An 18,831-nucleotide genomic window follows, 5' to 3' on the forward strand; every position below is an offset into this window, starting at 1 on the left:
CAGTCTCTATAGAGGCTGTTGGGGTTTATAGCAGCAGCAGCCAATGTCAAACCATTGGGTCCATTGCACATTGGAGGCTCCATCCACAAGTGGGTGAGTCCATATGCCGGGGGTTCGGTTGAGCAGAGGTTTGCTTCCAAGGAGACAACACGCTGCCTGTTGTGGTTCACCCTTACTCCTCCCACACCAAAGAAAAAAGGATAGGGCTGGACGCCATGGTACATATGTGGCCGAGGTCACATTTGTACGCCTTTCTCCCGATCACTGTTCTCCCACAGGCTCTAGCAAGAGTTTGCCAAGACCATGCTATGTCTGCTGCTAGTAACACCTTATTGGCTAGCTCGGATATGGTTCTCTGAGATAATATCCTTGCTGGACAGCACTCCCTGAAAGATTCCCAATCACAGGGATCTATTGTCTCAAGACATCCAGGAGAAAATTGTATGCATTCAAGTGGCAACTTTTTTTTATCATGGTGTGAGGAACATCAGTAAGACCCAGTAAATTGAACAATAGCTACAGTCCTGGAGTTCTTACAGGAACATTTCTCAGCAGGGTTGGCTCATACTACAATTAGGGTTTATGTGGCCACCATTTTGACCAGCAATATCTTCCATCTTTGAGGTTTATGTGTGGTGTCAAATGGCTGCAGACCACATATACCTTCCTGGGACCTTGCTGTGATCCTAGAATGTCTGTCAGGTGCCCCTACTGAGCCCTTGGAGTCAGCTTCAGAGAAGCTTCTGACACTAAAGGTAGCTCTTTTTGTTAGCCCTGACATCTCTGTTGCCCCTTCCTGCCTTGACTTGCCCATGGATTAGCCAAGGTCTCCCTATATCCTAAGCCAGATTATTTCCTAAGTGTCTACATCTGCTTCCCAGCCAGTAGTGTTGCAGGCTTTGTGCCCTCTTCCGTTCCTTACATCAGAGTGAGGAGGATTGCACCTACTGTGTCCAGTGAGGGCTCTTTGTACTTACGTCCACCACTCCGGTCAGTGGCGTAAGTTGGAGCAGTTGCGGGTCTGCTTGACAGTGACAGTAGAGGTGATGCTGTGTCAAAGCTGCGCATCTCTATTTGGATCGTAGAAGCAATCTCTATTGCTTATGAGGCGCGCAGACTCGCTACACCTCTGGGCATAGGGGCTCAATCCACTAGGGGTGTCACCTCCTTGAAGGCTTTATCTAAGGTGTACTCTTAGTGGATGTGTGTGCTGAGGTGGGGTGGTCTATGCCACACACATTCATTCGGTATTACAGTTTGGTCTAGGAGTAGCACCTATTGTCTCAAGCCAGAGGGATGATTTATCACCCTTGGCCCGAACTATGGAAACTGTGAGTCTGGCCCCTGAGGGGCACCAGCTCATAGATTCCGGTCTCTCAACCTAGGTTCTAAAGACCATGTTAAACATTAGAGCACCATCCATGAGAAATTGTATGCATTCAAGTGGCAACTTTTTTATTGTGGTGGGAGGAACATCATTGAGACCCAGTAAACTTCGCAATAGCTACAGTCCTGGAGTTCATACCAGAACGTTTCTCAGAAGGGTTGGCTCCTTCTACAATTAGGATCTACGTGGCCTCCATTTTGGCCATCCAGACCCCTATTGATGGAGCCAATGTGAGGCAACATATCTTGCAGTGACTTTCAGACACAGACCTTTTTGCACAGGCCATACCCTCAGTATGACAAAGTGGGTATATGCGTTCCCACAGTGTGAAGCTCACGCAAAGTTGGGTTCCCTTTGAAAGGGAACATCTGGGTTATGCATGTAACCCTGTTCCCTGAGAAGGGAACAAGACATTGTGTCGCTTTGTCATACTGGGGTATGCCTGTAAATTGCGTCTTTGCTTCAGACAAAGAGAAGTTGATGACGTGGTTTACAGTTTATGTTTTATAGTCATGCAAATCGTGAAATACTGCATCACCTGATCTTGGCAGGCCTATAAATAGGCGTGTTTTTACATAGACTTCTGATAACGGTTGCGTGTGATGGAACCTCCCACAGCATCATGCAACAAGTTTCACATTTGGCACAAGAACTGCATTCTTTGGCTTGATGAATAGGCTAAGTAATGTTTAGCATGTTCCTGGTGTTTGCATATGGTGCTTTTTACTGCTGCCTTGCTGAGGTTATACTTTAAAGAAACACCAAACAGCTCCAGGAAAGCAAATCACTTTCAAGGGTGCTGAAACACAACTGAAGGAGGAATTTAGCCCCCATGTTTTGGTGAGCAGACAGCAGTAAGGAGCTTTGAAATAAGTGATGTCTCTCTCCTCCTCATCTGACAGCTATAAACACTCACTTATTTGATATTCATAGAACTGTACTGAGGTTTGTGGAAAAACATATCACTCCTCCTTCCACATCTTAAGCATAGCCACAGAAGACTTAGGGACAGAAGACAGTGATCACCATAGGACCATGGCAATCTGTGTGCAGTCACCCAAAATCAAGCCTCTGACAACCTCAAATAATTACTTTGTTTCTGATAAATTAAGCTGTTTCTGTGTCGATTTGTTTCTTTATTATAATTTTTTAATTTAGTGCTTATAACAGGTGTCCTTGGAAGGTGACTATGTATTGTAAAACTAAAGTCTAATTGGAATTTTTTGGCTCTTTGGCCCTTTAGATGAAAAAGCAGCCATCTAGCACACACACATACACACACATGCGGTACAAAGAGGTGAAGGAGGCCAAGTGAAGGAGGCGATCATTAGGCTGGAAAAAAAAACCCAGACCTATCAGATACATAAACTTTAGGAGTGGCCAAACTATTTGGTATATTCTTAAATAGAAGGAATGCAGTGGTGCTCTCAAGGCCTGGAAGACCATGGAAGACAACTAAAGTGGATGATTGCAGAATTCTTTCCTTGGTGAAGAAAAACCCCTTCACAACATATATTAAATATCCTAAAATGTCCCCTGACCTCAAAACAATTGAGTATGTTTTTCACTTACTGAAGACAAAAGTGAAGGCATAAAGAACTGTAAATAAGCAGCAACTGGAGGCAGCTGCATGAAAGGCCTGGTAAAGCATCTCAAGGGAGGAAACTCAGCATTTGGTGATGTCCATGGGTTCCAGACTTCAGGAAGTCATTGACTGCAAAGGATTTACATCCAATATTAAAAATAATATTTATATTTATAATTATATTAGTTTGTCCAATTACTTTTGAGGGACTTCATATAAAAATGGATGTAATTGATAAACGTTTAATGTAATACTTTTGTTAAACCTCTTGAATTAAAGCTGAAAGTCTACACTTCAATCACATCTTGATTAATTCATTTCAAATCCATTGTGGTGGTGTACAGAGGCAGAATTCTGAAAATTGTGTCCCTTTCCAAACACTTATGGAACTGACTATATATCCAAAGAATCATGAATACTTGGACAAACAACCATAATACCATACTACCACACCTTCAGTGTCCTTATATTTAGGCTAACTACAGTGCTGAATTTTGCTTGAAGCACTGTCTTGAATTTTCATTGAATGTGTATTGAACACAGACATTAGATTAATCTATGTGGTGTAGCACAGCTCATTATGAAATATTCTTCTGTGAGCTTCCATAGCTTGCAATAAATTCTAGCAGAGAGGGTGAAATAAAATAAATAAATAAATAACCTTCCAGCTACTTTAAATACTGTAAACATTATACTCGTCAATCAAGTCAGTGGGATCATGTAACCTTATCTTATTGACAAGGATATCTAAGCAAATCTGACACGCTTGTCTGTGATATTGAAATTAAACAGTGGCAAACATATATAGTAATTATTTAATGTAATTTACCTTATTTAACATTACAGATCCCATCTCTCTCTCTCTCTCTCTCTCCTGTTCAGTCACATTGTTTGAAGCACATTGCCACAGGCTTCAATGGCCTCATTCTCACCAGAGACCAAACTGAAGCACTCAGGCACCAGTGGCTGAGCACATGCTTTAAATGAGAACAGAAGCACCACTGGCTATCCCCAGTAGACTGTTGGGTTTCTGTTCTCTTTCTGCCTATAGCACTCATTCCAGGCTGAGTGACCCTTTTTATTCTATGCATTTCCCACAGAGAGTGGGCAGGGAGTGGGTGCTGTGAATATGAAGCTCTGCATACAGTTGATGACTGGAAAGTCCAGTTACCAAGGTGTGTTGTTGTTTAAAGTCTATGTATGGATGCTGTTCTTGACTAGTACACTAGAGGTCAGCACTATATAACAGGTCCACACTGCATATGCATCCTAATTACAAATTTACATAATTACATAGTTTCCAATGATGAAAGACATTCACCAAAAAGTAATTTGTACATGTTTGACATCAGTGCACAATTAAATTATGTGTGATGCCTTAACTTCTTCCACTTCATTTTAATCCTTTGTGCCTGCACCAAAAATTAGCTACCCACGAGAACCTAGTACAGATTGAGTAATTCTGGGTTCACATAAATGCTAGCTGTTAATTTAATCTATTGAAAAAAGTCTTCCATTGGGCAGTAGTGACTTTTAAAGCATCCATAATAAATTCTGAAACATTTCACCTTTCATTGATTTACATAGTAAACTTTTAGCCTGAAAATAGCTCATGTAATTTGAATCAGTTTTCTATTGCATAATATAACTGGAGATATATTAATCATTAATATATCATTAATTAATTATTAATATAATTAAATATTAATTATATTAATAATTATTAAGAAAATATTAACTTTAGCTCTTACATTTAACAATTCTTATTGTCATGTTTTGCAGCCATGATATATAGCTTATAAGTAATTATGTTTATTCTTTATACTGTAATTGTACATTCCTAATCATTGCAGCGTACGCCTGGATTACAACTAAGTTGCTCAAGCAGTGCATGTTTTAACTAAGCACAAATGGAAAGAGCAATAATTTGCATGACTAGACAATAAATGTCTTCCTATAGTCAGTTTAAAATGCAATCAAGGCACATTTTGGGGAGCTCATCCAAACTCTGAGTGCTCATAGAATTTCACATTAAATTCTTTCACACATATGACAATATTCTTTTGTTTCTACTTTGCTTACCTTGTATTCAGGAATATGTTGCGCTGTTCATTAATATTAGCACCTGATTGCTGTATCTTCTCCACTGGATCTTCTCCCCTAGAGATAAGCATTGAAATAATTTCTACAAAATACCTTATGAGTATTAATTAAAACTTTTCTACAATATACAACTGTAATTCTGAATAAGTACATTATATGGCCAAAAGTATGTGGACAACTTTGAAGATGTCACAAGAAAAAAAACAATCCTTACACTTTCAAAGTGCGTGCTTATCAGTTTAGTTTTCTGTAGGACTTTGGGGGTCTTATTCTCTGTTATTCATGTCATTCAATATGGAACCTGCAACTTTGTGAGAAAACAAAACAAAACAAAAAAAACAACATCTCTTTTTAATAGAACCTCTATCACAAGGACCTCCTTTCCAAATAATAAATAAAAATAAATGTGGCATTTACCTAAAGGCATGATTCATGAGGAACCCACAATCTTTTCCATCCCGATTTGTGTAGGTTTTCCAGACCAGGATACAACTGCATTGTGAAGTGACCACAGAGTCGATTTTTGCAGGGCAGTGCTAACTGTTGAAGTGTTTTGTACTATGAAATATTATGCATGCAACAGGTAACCTACATTGTGCTCTTGTGGTGTGTCACTTGGCCCCTTTAAATATGTCGTGCCAGGCCTAAACTGCAATAAATAAAATTCTTAGCATGAAAATAATATTATGACTTTTAACAGTTTTTAGGGCGCCACCTCTTGCAAAGATCGAGGGATTCCCCCTGTAATTGTATGTAATATGTAAAGAATAACAAACAACAGATAGCTGTTAGGCCTATACAAAAATAATGCTGGGGTGGTGTGGTGCAGCACAAAGCGCAAGCAAAATGCATCATAACTGGAGTGTGTTATTCAACTTCTGTCACAGCAGTTTGCCAATGTTTACAAAGTTTAAACCTCCCGCTTTTTTAATGGGTCATATTACGATTTAATATTGTGAAACGGCTGAGAGACAATAGTCCCTGTTCTCACTTATAATATAACTGCAATAAACAAACATTCCCTCACCAGCCTCGCTCTTCTCTCTCTCGTGCGCTCTCAGAAAAAAAAAAAAAACATAACAAAAATGTTCAGCTTGTCATTTCACTAAGAAACTGGAAAGTGTAACTGTTACAAACAGCTTGCAACCAAGACTCGTTCCATAAATGTTAAATAAATGTCTTCTAACAAAAAACCTCTATACATCAACAGCACCTCCAGGGTTGGGGATTCAATTCCCACCTTCAGCATGTGAAACATTCTACTCACAGTATTAATCCACATACAATGTATAAATTTTTGTGGTATAATTGAATATTTGTGCCACGATTTGGAGACAGAGACACATGCAATAAAGACCGTAACAAAACATAAAAGACACTAAGACCTGGTGGCAAAACACTGTGGCAAAGACTAAACATAAACCAAAGACCTAAACATAGCAACAAAGCAACAAAGACAACGTTAAGAAAGACAAATGTAAGAGACAAGGAGTGCAGTGCAAACTGTGGCTATATAGACATGAGTGCTTTTCAGGTGCAGTTGGTCATGTGACTGTGATGTAGTGAGGTGCAGTGGCTGCTGGGAACTGTAGTTCAGAATTCCTTCTCTGATACATGACAATTTGTTTCTGAAATTACTTTTGTGGCAAGCATTGTTTTATTTTGAAGTGTAAGGATGGTTTAGGTGAAATACGTCTCATGTAAGAAAAAGTGTATCAAATGGTTTGGTTTTGTGAAACTACTCTGTTAGAAAATGTATGATGGGTGAATGTGAACATAAATAAGCAGAATGTTTGTGAAATAATTGAAATATTTGTTGATTACGTTTTTGAGAAAATGACATTGAATAAAAATTTACTGAAATAAAACCCAAAACAGTTAAACCATAGTCGATAGGTCTTAAGAAATGAAAAAATATTTTATTAAATACCTTCTAAACAGAGCCCCTTTAGGAGGTACAATGTTTAAAAGTGTTGTTTAAAAGAATCGCATGTTTTGTTTAAACTAGAAGATGTCTAGAAGGCGCGAATACACAGAACTCATGATAAAAAAGGTCATCTCTATACACTCTGCCCTCCACACGTATTTCCCCAGCTGACAGTTCTGTAGATCATGTAAATTTATGACCCTGGCTGACAGTTCTGTAGGTTGTGTAAATTTATGAACGCTGTGTTTTCCCTGACTGACAGTTCTGTAGATCGTGTAAAATTATGAACTGTCTTTCCATGGCTGACAGTTCTGTAGATCGTGTAAATTTACGAAGTCTGGTAAAACCTTATGATCTCTACGTGTGAACATCCTGGCAGCTGACTGTGTGAGATAGGAACCATATGTTTCCTGGGTGAGGGGTGTGGGGTTTGCTAACACCTTGTTTATGTTAATGAGTTTAGTGTGTGCATGGTTAATGGTTTTTAAATATTAAGACATTGTACTTAAAACACAGAAGACACTCTGCAACTGTCTGTTACAATGGCTGCTCTGAGAACTCCTAATGCATCTAGAAGACTGTCGTGTATTACACCAATAAGTGTCTGCTTTCTAACTGTCTTTCTAACTGCTTTCTAACTGCTTTCTAACTGCTTTCTAACTGTCAGTGTCTGCTTTCGACACTGTGAACCATCAGATCCTCCTGTCAACTCTCTCCAGCCTGGGCATCACTGGAACGGTTCTGCGCTGGGTGGAATCCTATCTCTCTGACAGATCCTTCAAGGTATCATGGAGGGGAGGTATTTCTGAAACTCAGCAACTCACAACTGGCGTTCCACAGGGGTCAGTTCTGGGTCCACTCCTCTTTTCTATCTACACCACATCTCTAGGGCAGGTGATTGAGTCTCATGGCTTCTCATATCATTGCTATGCTGATGACACCCAGCTCCATTTGTCCTTCCAGCCTGACGATCCATCCGTCTCTGCACGCATCTCTGCTTGCCTTTCGGACATCTCGGTCTGGATGAAGGAAAACCATCTTAAACTTAACCTGGCAAAATCTGAGCTTCTCGTCATCCCAGCCTGTCCCTCAATCAACCACAACCTCACTGTACAGCTCGGCTCACTCACACTCATGCCAACCAGGACGGCCAGGAACCTTGGGGTGATTCTTGATGATGGCTTGACCTTTGCAGACCATATCTCAGCAACTGCAAGGTGCTGTAGGTTCATCCTTTACAACATCAAGAAAATCCGACCCTACATCACCAAACGGGCTACACAGATTCTAGTCCAGGCTCTTGTTATCTCTAAACTGGACTACTGCAACTCACTGCTTTCAGGCCTCCCAGCCAGCTCCATCAAGCCCCTCGAGATGATTCAGAATGCTGCAGCGCGCCTCGTCTTCAACCAGTCCAAGAGAACCCATGTCACACCCCTCTTCATCTCCCTCCACTGGCTTCCTGTAGCTGCCCGCATCAAGTTCAAGGCCTTGATGCTCACCTACAAGACCTTGTCAGGAACAGCACCCTCCTACCTCAACTCTCTCCTGAAGGCCCATGTTCCCTCTCGCAATCTGCGATCAATTAGAGACCGACGTTTAGCAGTTCCAACTCAGCGTGGTGCAAGGTCCCTTTCGAAAACCTTCACACTAACTGTTCCTCAGTGGTGGAATGCACTTCCAATCTCAATCCGGACCGCAGAATCTCTCACCATCTTCAAAAAACAACTAAAGACCCACCTCTTCAATGAACACCTAACAAACTCCTAATAAATAAATTTAAAAAAAAATTAAAAAAAAAAAATGCACTTACACCTCTACTCTGCACTTTGCTTCTTCTGGAATTCAATTAATAGATCTCGTATGGTAGCACTTCTTGTATTGTTCTCTGCTTGATATCGCTTTGCTTATATCTTTCTCATTTGTAAGTCGCTTTGGATAAAAGCGTCTGCTAAGTGAATAAATGTAAATGTAAATAAGAGGATCTGCTGAAATGTGAGCCTTTGCTCCAAGAAAAAAAAACACAATGTGTTAGTTTGACAATTTCTTCATGAAAATGAAGATGTTGTAAAGACGCTAATGTTTAACCCTGAGCAGGGCGTTACCAACTCCAGAGACCATCTCTTAAGACCGCCCTCATATTTCAATGATTAAAACGGTTGGAAAGTGTTACATTTGTCACATACACACCATGTCTCAAGAATCTATGTCTGCATGCTGCTACAACAAAATTCCGGAGACAGCCCCAGATTTGCCTGATGACAACGCAATCCCACTAGAACCCCTCTCAAAAAACTGTGACAACAGTTGGTTAGATGTAACCCTGTTCCCTGAGAAGGGAACGAGACAATGCATTTAGCATAACACTATGGGGAGCACCCCTTGCACGTGACTGGCATCTGAAGCTTGTATAAAATCATGCCTATTTATAGACCCGCCATGATCAGGTGATGTGGCAATTAAGCGCGTTGCGTGATATAAATATGGCACTTGTGATCCGCGCCATCAGCCTCTATTATCTGAAGTGAAGACGCAATTCACAGGACTGCCCTGGAATGACAAAGCTACGCAATGTCTCATTCCCTTCTCAGGGAACAGGGTAACCCAGACGTTTCCTTTCAAAGGGAACTTCGACGTTGCATTTAGCATAACACTATGGGAACGAGAATACCCACTCCGTCATACCGAGGGTATGGCCTGTTCAAAAAGACCCAAGCCCGAGGGTCACTGCAAGACATTCGAGCCTGGGGTGGAATGAATATCCAGGCTGTAATAACGAATGAATGTGTGTGGCGTAGACCACCCTGCAACAGCACACACATCCTGTAAGGATACCTCTTTGGACAAAGCCTTCACGGAGGTGACCGCCCTAGTGGAATGAGCCCTTATGCCCAGAGGCGTAGCGAGACCGCGCGCCTCATAAGCAATAGAGATTGCTTCCACTATCTAATTAGAGATGTGCTGCTTTGACACAGCATCACCTCTACTGTCGCGGCCAAAGCAGACCAGCAGCTGTTCCGACTTACGCCACTGGCCGGAGCGGTGAACGTAAGTACAGAGAGCCCTTACTGGACACAGCAGGTGCATTCTCTCTTGTTCCGGTGTGGGGAATGGAGGAGGGCAGAAAGCCTGCAAGACCACAGGGTGGGCAGCTGGTGTAGGCACTTTAGGAATATAATCTGGCATAGGATACAGGAAGGCCTTGGCTAATCCAGGGGCAAAGTCAAGGCAGGAAGGGGCAACAGAGAGAGCTTGTAGATCTCCTACTCGCTTGAGAGATGTCAGGGCCAGCAGAAGAGCTACCTTTAGAGTCAGAAGCTTCTCAGAGGCTGACTCTAAGGGCTCAAATGGGGCCCCTGACAGACCTTCCAGGACCACAGAACGGTCCCAGGAAGGTATGCGCGGCCTGCAGATGGGCCTCAGCCACCTGACACCACGCATGAACCTCAAACTTAGAGGATGTTGCCCCATAGAGGCGTTGCATCAACAGGGACGTGGCTGGTCGAAATGGCGGCCACATAAACCCTGATTGTAGAAGGAGCCCACCCCGCTGAGAAATGTTCTTGTAAGAACTCCAGGACTGTAGCTATTGTGCAGTTCACTGGGTTTAGCTGACGTTCCTCACACCACAAGACAAAAAGCCGCCACTTGAGTGCATACAATTTCCTTGTGGATGGTGCTCTACTGTTTAACATGGTTTCTACAACCTCAGTTGTGAGACCAGAATCTATGAGCTGATGCCCCTCAGGGGTCAGACCCACAGTTTCCATAGTTCTGGCCGAGGGTGATAAATCAGCCCTCCGGCTTGAGACAGTAGATCCACTCTAACTGCTCAAATGGGGCACCTGACAGACCTTCCAGGACCACAGAAAGGTCCCAGGAAAGTATGCGCGGCCTGCAGATGGGCCTCAGCTGCCTGACACCATGCATAAACCTCGAAGTTAGAGGATGTTGCCCCACAGAGGCTCCATCAACAGGGGCGTGGCTGGCCAAAATGGCGGCCACGTAAACCCTGATTGTAGAAGGAGCCCACCCCGCTGAGAAACGTTCTTGTAAGAACTCCAGGACTGTAACTATTGCGCAGTTCACTGGGTCTACAGTGGATCCCTGTGGATGGGAATCTCCCAAGGAGTGCCATCTGGCAGGGATATTATCTCTGAGAACCATATTCAAGCTGGCCAATAAGGTACTACTAGCAGCAGACATAGACTTTCTTCGCAAACTCTTGCTAGAACTTGTAGGAGCAGAGCGATCGGGGGAAAAGCATACAGATGTGACCTCGGCCACATGTGCACCATGGCGTCCAGACCTAATTGTGCGGGAGGAGTGAGGGCGAACCACAGCGGGCTGTATGTTGTCACATGCAGTCCCGCTTGGCCAAACCTCGCCATATGGACTCCACCACTTGTGGATGGAGCCACCAATTCCTGGGCCTGAGCCCCTGCCTCAACAGGATGTCTGCCCCCATATTCCCAGAATGTACACTGCACTCACTGACAAACTTTCCTTCTGTCCAGAGAAGAATTAGTTGCGCCTGCCTGAACAGGGGGCGCAGACATAATCCTCCCTGGTGGTCAACATATATGAGACCACCAGTGTGTTGTCTGTAAACACATGGTGACCTCTCAATTGAGGAAGAAGAAATTTCAATGCTAAAAATATGGCCCACATTTCTAGGCAATTTATAAGCCGCTCCAGATGAGGGCCGCTCCAGAGACCGTGAGCTGGACAGCTGTCTAAGACCACGTCCCGGCCTGTGAGGGAGGTGTCTGTCATTACCGTCTTGTGCTAAGGAGACACCCCTAGAGTGTGACCCAAGGCTAGAAACCGGGGACACTCAAATTCTCAGAGCACGTAGGCATCGCCGCATGACACTGATTACTCTCAGAGGTTTTGACCTTGGACGAAACCCCCAACTTCTCAGCCACCACTGAACGGTCTCCTGTGCAATAGGCCCATAAGCTCCAATAGTCTCCCAAGATCCAGTTTTACCTTTCTCAGTGTTGATAGGATTGACCCTACGCATGTTGGAGATAGAAATGCCCTCATCGTAGTAGAATCCTTATAAACCCTAGAAAAGTTGTCCACTGCACTGGGAAAAGCATACTTTTCTGAGGTTCAACCTGAGCCCCGAGCTCTTCATGTGGGCGAGAACAACATCTTGATGTTGAACCGCCAGTTCCCTGGATCGTGCTAGAATTAACCAGTCGTCCAGGTAGTTTAGTACACGGATGCCCTGGAGTCACAATGGAGCCAGAGTGACATCCATGCACTTTCCGAAGGTGCGAGGGGATAAAGCTAGCGATATTTCTATGTCGAGCTCTAAACTGGACCCGGTAACCCTTTTCTACAGTAGACAGAACCCCTGGAGACACATTTGGCAGTAGTTTCCACGCTGCCAGATGGTCTTTTAGTGATGTTAAATATTCCACAATCTATTGGAGAGAAAGCATCAGATTTTTGTTGCCCTGTGACAGCTCGCTGACCAGAGAACACTGAAAACTTGGGACCGCCTTGGCTAGGGGAGGCCCTACAGTAGCACTGGGGGCTAACTGTAATAACAACCTCACGTCCCCTGATACGTCCCTCTACAGCCGCTTAGGACCACTCTGCTTTCCCTGCTTGGCCTTTATGACCATTCTGAGATCAGGCCTAGTAGCAGGCCACGACTGTGGCTGCCCGGTTCCCCTGGCTGTCTGCGGGTGTTGGCGGGCTGCCATACTCGCCTTCTGTGTCTCCCTCGCACTAGTGCTGGCCCGGGCTCCACTTGTAGATGCCCAGGTGAACTTGACACAACAGGGAAGGAACTAGCTGAATGCCGCCATATGTCGAGCTCACTCAGCAGGTCTTCTTGGTAGGCCTGCAACATTGTCATTGTCTGCAGTGACTCACAAGCAAGACTACTACTGCATGGGCCTTGCCCACCAATGCCACAGTGGCCTTACACAGTGGCTTGGATGGCAAAGCCGGCCCCCCTAATTACCTGCCGTCGATGGAGAGAGGTAGCTCGCAAGCACCTCCTCCACCTTCAGCATAGCTAAATAGCCATGCCGTTCATTCCCCACAATGGCTGAATAATACAACATCATGGGGTTATAAATACGGCGTATGCATGGTTTTCCCCAGATGCGTGATATTTTGTCATGCACTTCTGGAAGAAAGGGGAGTTTCTGCAGTGTGAGGGATTTACTTTCACTGGGGAGAAAAAGGCTCATCCAGCCTTAGTAATCACTTCAAGCAGCTCTTTATATGCTGCTCTCAGTTTTTAGCACATCCTTCTGGCTCCTCAGAGTCAGAGAGGAATTATTACTATTATTTTTGTGTGTGTGTTTTTTTTTCCCTTTTGGCTTTCCATAGCGGAAGGAGGAGTCGCAACGCAAGCGCCAAAATCCAGTGGAGAGCCGAACCCGGAAGACAGAGCAAGAGATAAAGCAGCGCTTATCTTTGGCTCTTCTTCCGGATCCATAAAAGATCCCCCAGACCTGAGATGGCTAGCTGCCTCGGCAGCGGCCGGCCCAGATCCGCGAGGCTCTGAAACCCAACTCGTTTCGGCTTCCGAGAAGAGTGTGAGTCCCGAGCGGAACTGCTTAATGTAGGCATTACCATGCGCAGCCTTTCGAGGCTGCCATCGCATGCTACACACCTAGACACGTCACCCAGAAAGTGTGCACTAATCCCGTGATGAAACGGGAGCAAGCCGTAACACACTTCCTGAATTCTATCACTCATATTTTTCTCGCTCACTCGTTCGTTTTTTTCTTCTCTTTTTTTTTAAAGGGATAGAAAAGTCCAGAGATTTTGAGAAAAGATAGAGAGGAAATGAAGCGTCTTTTTGTTTCTTTACACAAACAACCGACATGCAGTCTTTCGCTGAAGATAATAAGGCTGATGGCGTGGTTCACAGGTGCCATATTTAAATCACGCGACACGCTTAATTGCCACGGCACCTGATCATGGCAGGCCTATAAATAGGCATGATTTTACACAAGCTTCAGATGCCGGTCACATGCGAGAGGCGCTCCCCATAGTGTTATGCTAAACGTAACGTCAAAGTTCCCTTTGAAAGGGAACAAAGCATTTAAAGTGGAAAATACAGCTACAAGGCCAAAAACATTTGGTCAGATGGCTCGGATGGCCTGCAAAATTCATGTCATGGATCAACCAGAAAGAACTGGTTGATGTATAGGCCACATAAAATAAATGACCCTCATAAGTAGCACACATTCATGTAAAAAATACAACCATGAATGAGGGTCATGCTATCATGAAGTGCCTCATTGACTGTTTATTGTTTGTCTTGTGTTATACAAGTCGATTAACGAAAAATATAAATCAAAAAGGAGAATGGCAAGTCAGTTTGATCGAATTTGAATATCTGATGTCATGGTACACATTGAATGAGGAAGATGCTATGTTAATTTTCAATAAGGTGAAACAACGAAGATAGAGAATCGTGTCACCAAATATAATGTTGAAGGCAGGATATCAAATGCGTCTTACAGGTTAAAGACTGGATATTATAACGATGTAATTTTTTTGATCAGGGAGATCAACGCAATCCTGGCACCACATGCGAGTCTTGGTTATGATCATGTTGAAAACAAAGTGTTTCTGAAAGGCATCGCTGACATTTTATGGAAAGTTGGCTAATATTTTAGGATTAAAACCAGGGGTTGCTATAGAAACTGTTTACCAAACTCATGAAAATCATAGCATGACATATGCGCCATATGAGGCTGACATTAATGGTGGGTTTTACAGTATGTACAGTACAGGGGAAATAAGTATTGGACGCATCAACAATTTTACAGTAAATATATTTCTAATGAGGCTATACACATGAAATTTTCACCAGACATCAGTATTAACCATAAATGAAGTTATGTGTAATAAAGAAGAATGGCACAGGAAAAAAGTATTGAACATGCTAACTGAAATTTATTTAATACTTAGTGGATAAGGCTTTGTTTGTAATGACAACTTCAAGACACTTCCTGTATGAAGAAACTATTCAGGTGTGATTTTGGCCCATTCTTCTAAACATACTGTCTTTAAATCTTGTCCAATTGTATTCAAGTCAGGTGATTTATTTTGCCATTCTCACACCTTGATTTTTTTTCTCTGAAACAATTGAGAGTTTCCTTTGCTGTATGCTTTGGATCGTTGTCCTGCTGGAAGGTCCACCGACGTCTCATCTTCATCATCCTGGTGGATGGCAGCAGATTCTTCTCAAGAATCTCCCAATATACAGCTCCTTTCATCGTCCTTACATCAAGTGTCTTGCAGTGGCCCTCAGGCTCAGATCTTTTTAACAAGCCATACCCTCAGTATGAAGAAGTGGATATTCTCGTTCCTACGGCGTGAAGCTCATGCAACATTGACCCTGTTCCCTGAGAAGGGAACGAGACATTGTGTAGCATTTTCATACTGGGGCATGCCTGTGAATTGCATCTTTGCTTCAGATAATGGAGGCTAATGACATGGTTCACAGGTGCCGTTTTATAGTCACACGACGCATGAAATTGCCACGTCACCTGCCCACGGCAGGCCTATAAATAGGTGTGATTTCATACAGACTTCAGATACCAGTCACGTGCGAGGGTGTTTCCAACAGCGTGAAGCTCATGCAACGTCTCGTTCCCTTCTCAGGGAACAGGGTTACGTGCATAACCCAGATGTTTCTCGTGTGCATGTGAAAGGTTTCTCATGCGCACGCAAATGTTTCTCGCACTAGATATCAATGAATAGATATTATGGTCTCTATGGAAATTATATTCACAAGAATGTCATAAGATGCAGTGCAAGCTACTATACACGGATACATAAAAATACATAGTGCATTCACTCAATTTAACAAAATTCCCTGCTTTCTCCACAGTCTGCTTTTCTTGTGTTTGTAGAGTAGCTTAAGGACTGAACCAGTTTCTGAGAATCCTTCAGAAATTAGAGAGTATTAGAGAATTTACTGGAATTCAATGGCAGCAGTAGTCATTGGGTACTCTACAAACACAGTTTAACCACAATAGGCAATAAAAGCATCCTCTTAAAGTTTTTCTAGTCACTTGAAGTTTCTATATAAAACTCAATAATCTATCATAAAATACCCTATATGGGTATAAAATACAACATATGGCTGTAATGCACTGGTGTCCACAAACCTTTGGCCATATAGTGTACATGCATTTCTATGTACATAAAACTGATATGAATCAATAATGGCTTTAACATATATTAAAAAAAAATTAATATTTCAAGTTGGATTGAATTGCAGAGTTAGAAAGAGTATAATTATTCTTGCATGACTGCACCACAAATTAAATGACTTTATTCTTGATGGAGAATGTACAGCATATTGTAAATGTTCTAGAGGAATTCTAATGAATTATATTTCACCATAACATTTGCTTTAGTGGTTTGCATATACAACACTGGTAAAGACAACATTAAGTTTAAACAACATTAAATGCAACATGTCAAAAATACATTAAAATAAGTACAATGGCTATAAATGAATTAGGCAGTTTTCACCACCGTCTGCCTTCTATGATGCATCTGGTCAATGACTTTTCACTGTCAACCTGTAGAACATTTGAAGGAGCCATTGGGACACATGCATCAGTAAGAATTACTGAATTACTCCAAAACACTTAACAATTTGATATATAGTCTACTCATAATATCATTAACATTAGATGGAATCCATCAAGATCAGGAAAACACAAAGGACATGCTCTTTGCTTTTGGCTACCATAAAAACAAAAAATACATATAATTAAGCATTTTGTGGCTTTGGTGAATAAAAAACTTGACCAGAAAGCATTGTTAAACAATGCACTGTTATTGGAAAACATAGTAAATACAATAGGTTATAGACACATAGTAAATACAATAGTCATGTTACATGCTGATTTAACATGATAGTATAACAAAAATTGGCACAAACAAACACATTTACATTTACAGCATTTAGCAAAATGTGACTTATAATAGGTCATTGTAGTATCTATCAAAAACGTATCTTCTTGCCAGTTCACTAGGTCATTCCACTAAAAATTTACACTAAAATCCCTGTTAAGAATAGGTTAGTACTGCATGAAAAGAAAACACACAAATCAAAGGATTTCTTAAATAGATTAAGTAAGTGCTAATTCAAGTGCTTGCTGTAGAGGTAGGTCTGTAGTTATTGTATGAAGACAGCCTGTGACTCAGCTGTTTTGGAAATTTTTTTCACCACCTGTGTGCCAGGAAGGAGAAATTCTGAATACAGTCAAGCTCTGTGAGATGCATGAAGGAAATGTGGTGCAGAGCAGGGTTTGATAAGTGTTATCAGGAGGGTGAGAGCTAGTCTGTTGTTGGCTTTGTAGACAAGCATCAGTGTTTTAAATCTGATGTAGGCAGCTACAGGGAATGCAAAAATTGGCTGGTGTGGGGAAACTTAGGGAAAATGAAAACAATTGTGCAACGGCATTCAGTTGCAAGGGTCTGATAACATGTAGGGGCAGATCTGCCAGGAGTGAGTTGCAGTAGTCCAGTGTTGAGATGACAAGGGACTGAACAATTACCTGAGTGACCTGCATACATAAAAATGGATGGATCTTTCTGATCCTTCATGAGCGAGTCAGATTAGCAATGTGAGAAGGATACTTGATTGTCTAGAGCTACCACAACCCTGCACTAACAAACAATACTTAATCTAACAAAACGACATTCAAATAACAAATATAGCCTTATTCGGATGTGAATAGTTTTCAGGACATATGACTGTAAAGTAATTGTTACTATGGACGTCTGTGATATTTATCATCAATTCGCACAGGATAAGCGATATATGTAGAAATTGATTAGATGAGTGTGTCGTCATCGTTTACGTGCTGACGTCCCATCACAGCAGCCCTGTGCGTCATACATAACATGATGCTGCACCTCAATGTTTGATAGTACAATATAGCACAGACGAATCAAATGAAAAGCTGCAACTGGACAAGATCTGAAACTTTATGTTCAGTTTCAGTTTGGGGAGAATGGAATTATCCAATGCTGTTTGAATAAATGGTACATAAGCATTCTGTTTTGGAGGGCATTTTTCGGGAAGTTTGTGATAGATGTCCTTCTGTCAAAGTGGTGTATTTGTGACTGGATTAAATGTCGAGAATGAATCGACTATATAAAAAAAAAAAATACAGAGAGTGCATTTGTAGCGGATTAGTTTAACCTGGGGTTATTTTCACAGGCCATTTTATTGAAAGTAAAAGATGCTGTAATCTTCACTGACTCGGGAACACACAGTCCGGAAGAAGTCCGGAAAAAATAACTGACATGACCAGTTCGCATGGGATTAAAATCACAGAGAGGCTCTGGCAATTATTACATTACCCCACCTCCCCATATAAAACTAGTCCCATCCAAATTGCCCTGAGGTCATATTTGTTGCTATATATTCAAATTATAACTTGCTCATGGAAGTGCAGCAATGGTACAATCAGCAAACTGTAATGCAACATCTTTCAAGGTGTTTTTGCTTGGCAGTTTAAGGATTCCCCTGCCTATCATTACCCAGTCATGCAGCTTTATGCTTAGCTAACAGTCCCCAGTACCATCTACTATTGCCAGTTAGTTGGAATGATGAGATGTACTACAGTATACCACACTCAACTAATGTCATCTCTTTCAGTGTGGCTACTTTGTAAACTATTATATAGTGCTTCACTGACATACAAATTGTCATCCATATAAACATAACTGTAGTCTGATTATCCATATTTCTAAATGAATCCCTTTCCTAATGCTTAATTAGGTCATGTTTAAGTTTTTATAAAAGATGCTGGTATG

This window comes from Ictalurus furcatus, chromosome 15 (genome assembly GCF_023375685.1).
Source record: "Ictalurus furcatus strain D&B chromosome 15, Billie_1.0, whole genome shotgun sequence".
Lineage (NCBI taxonomy): Eukaryota > Metazoa > Chordata > Actinopteri > Siluriformes > Ictaluridae > Ictalurus > Ictalurus furcatus.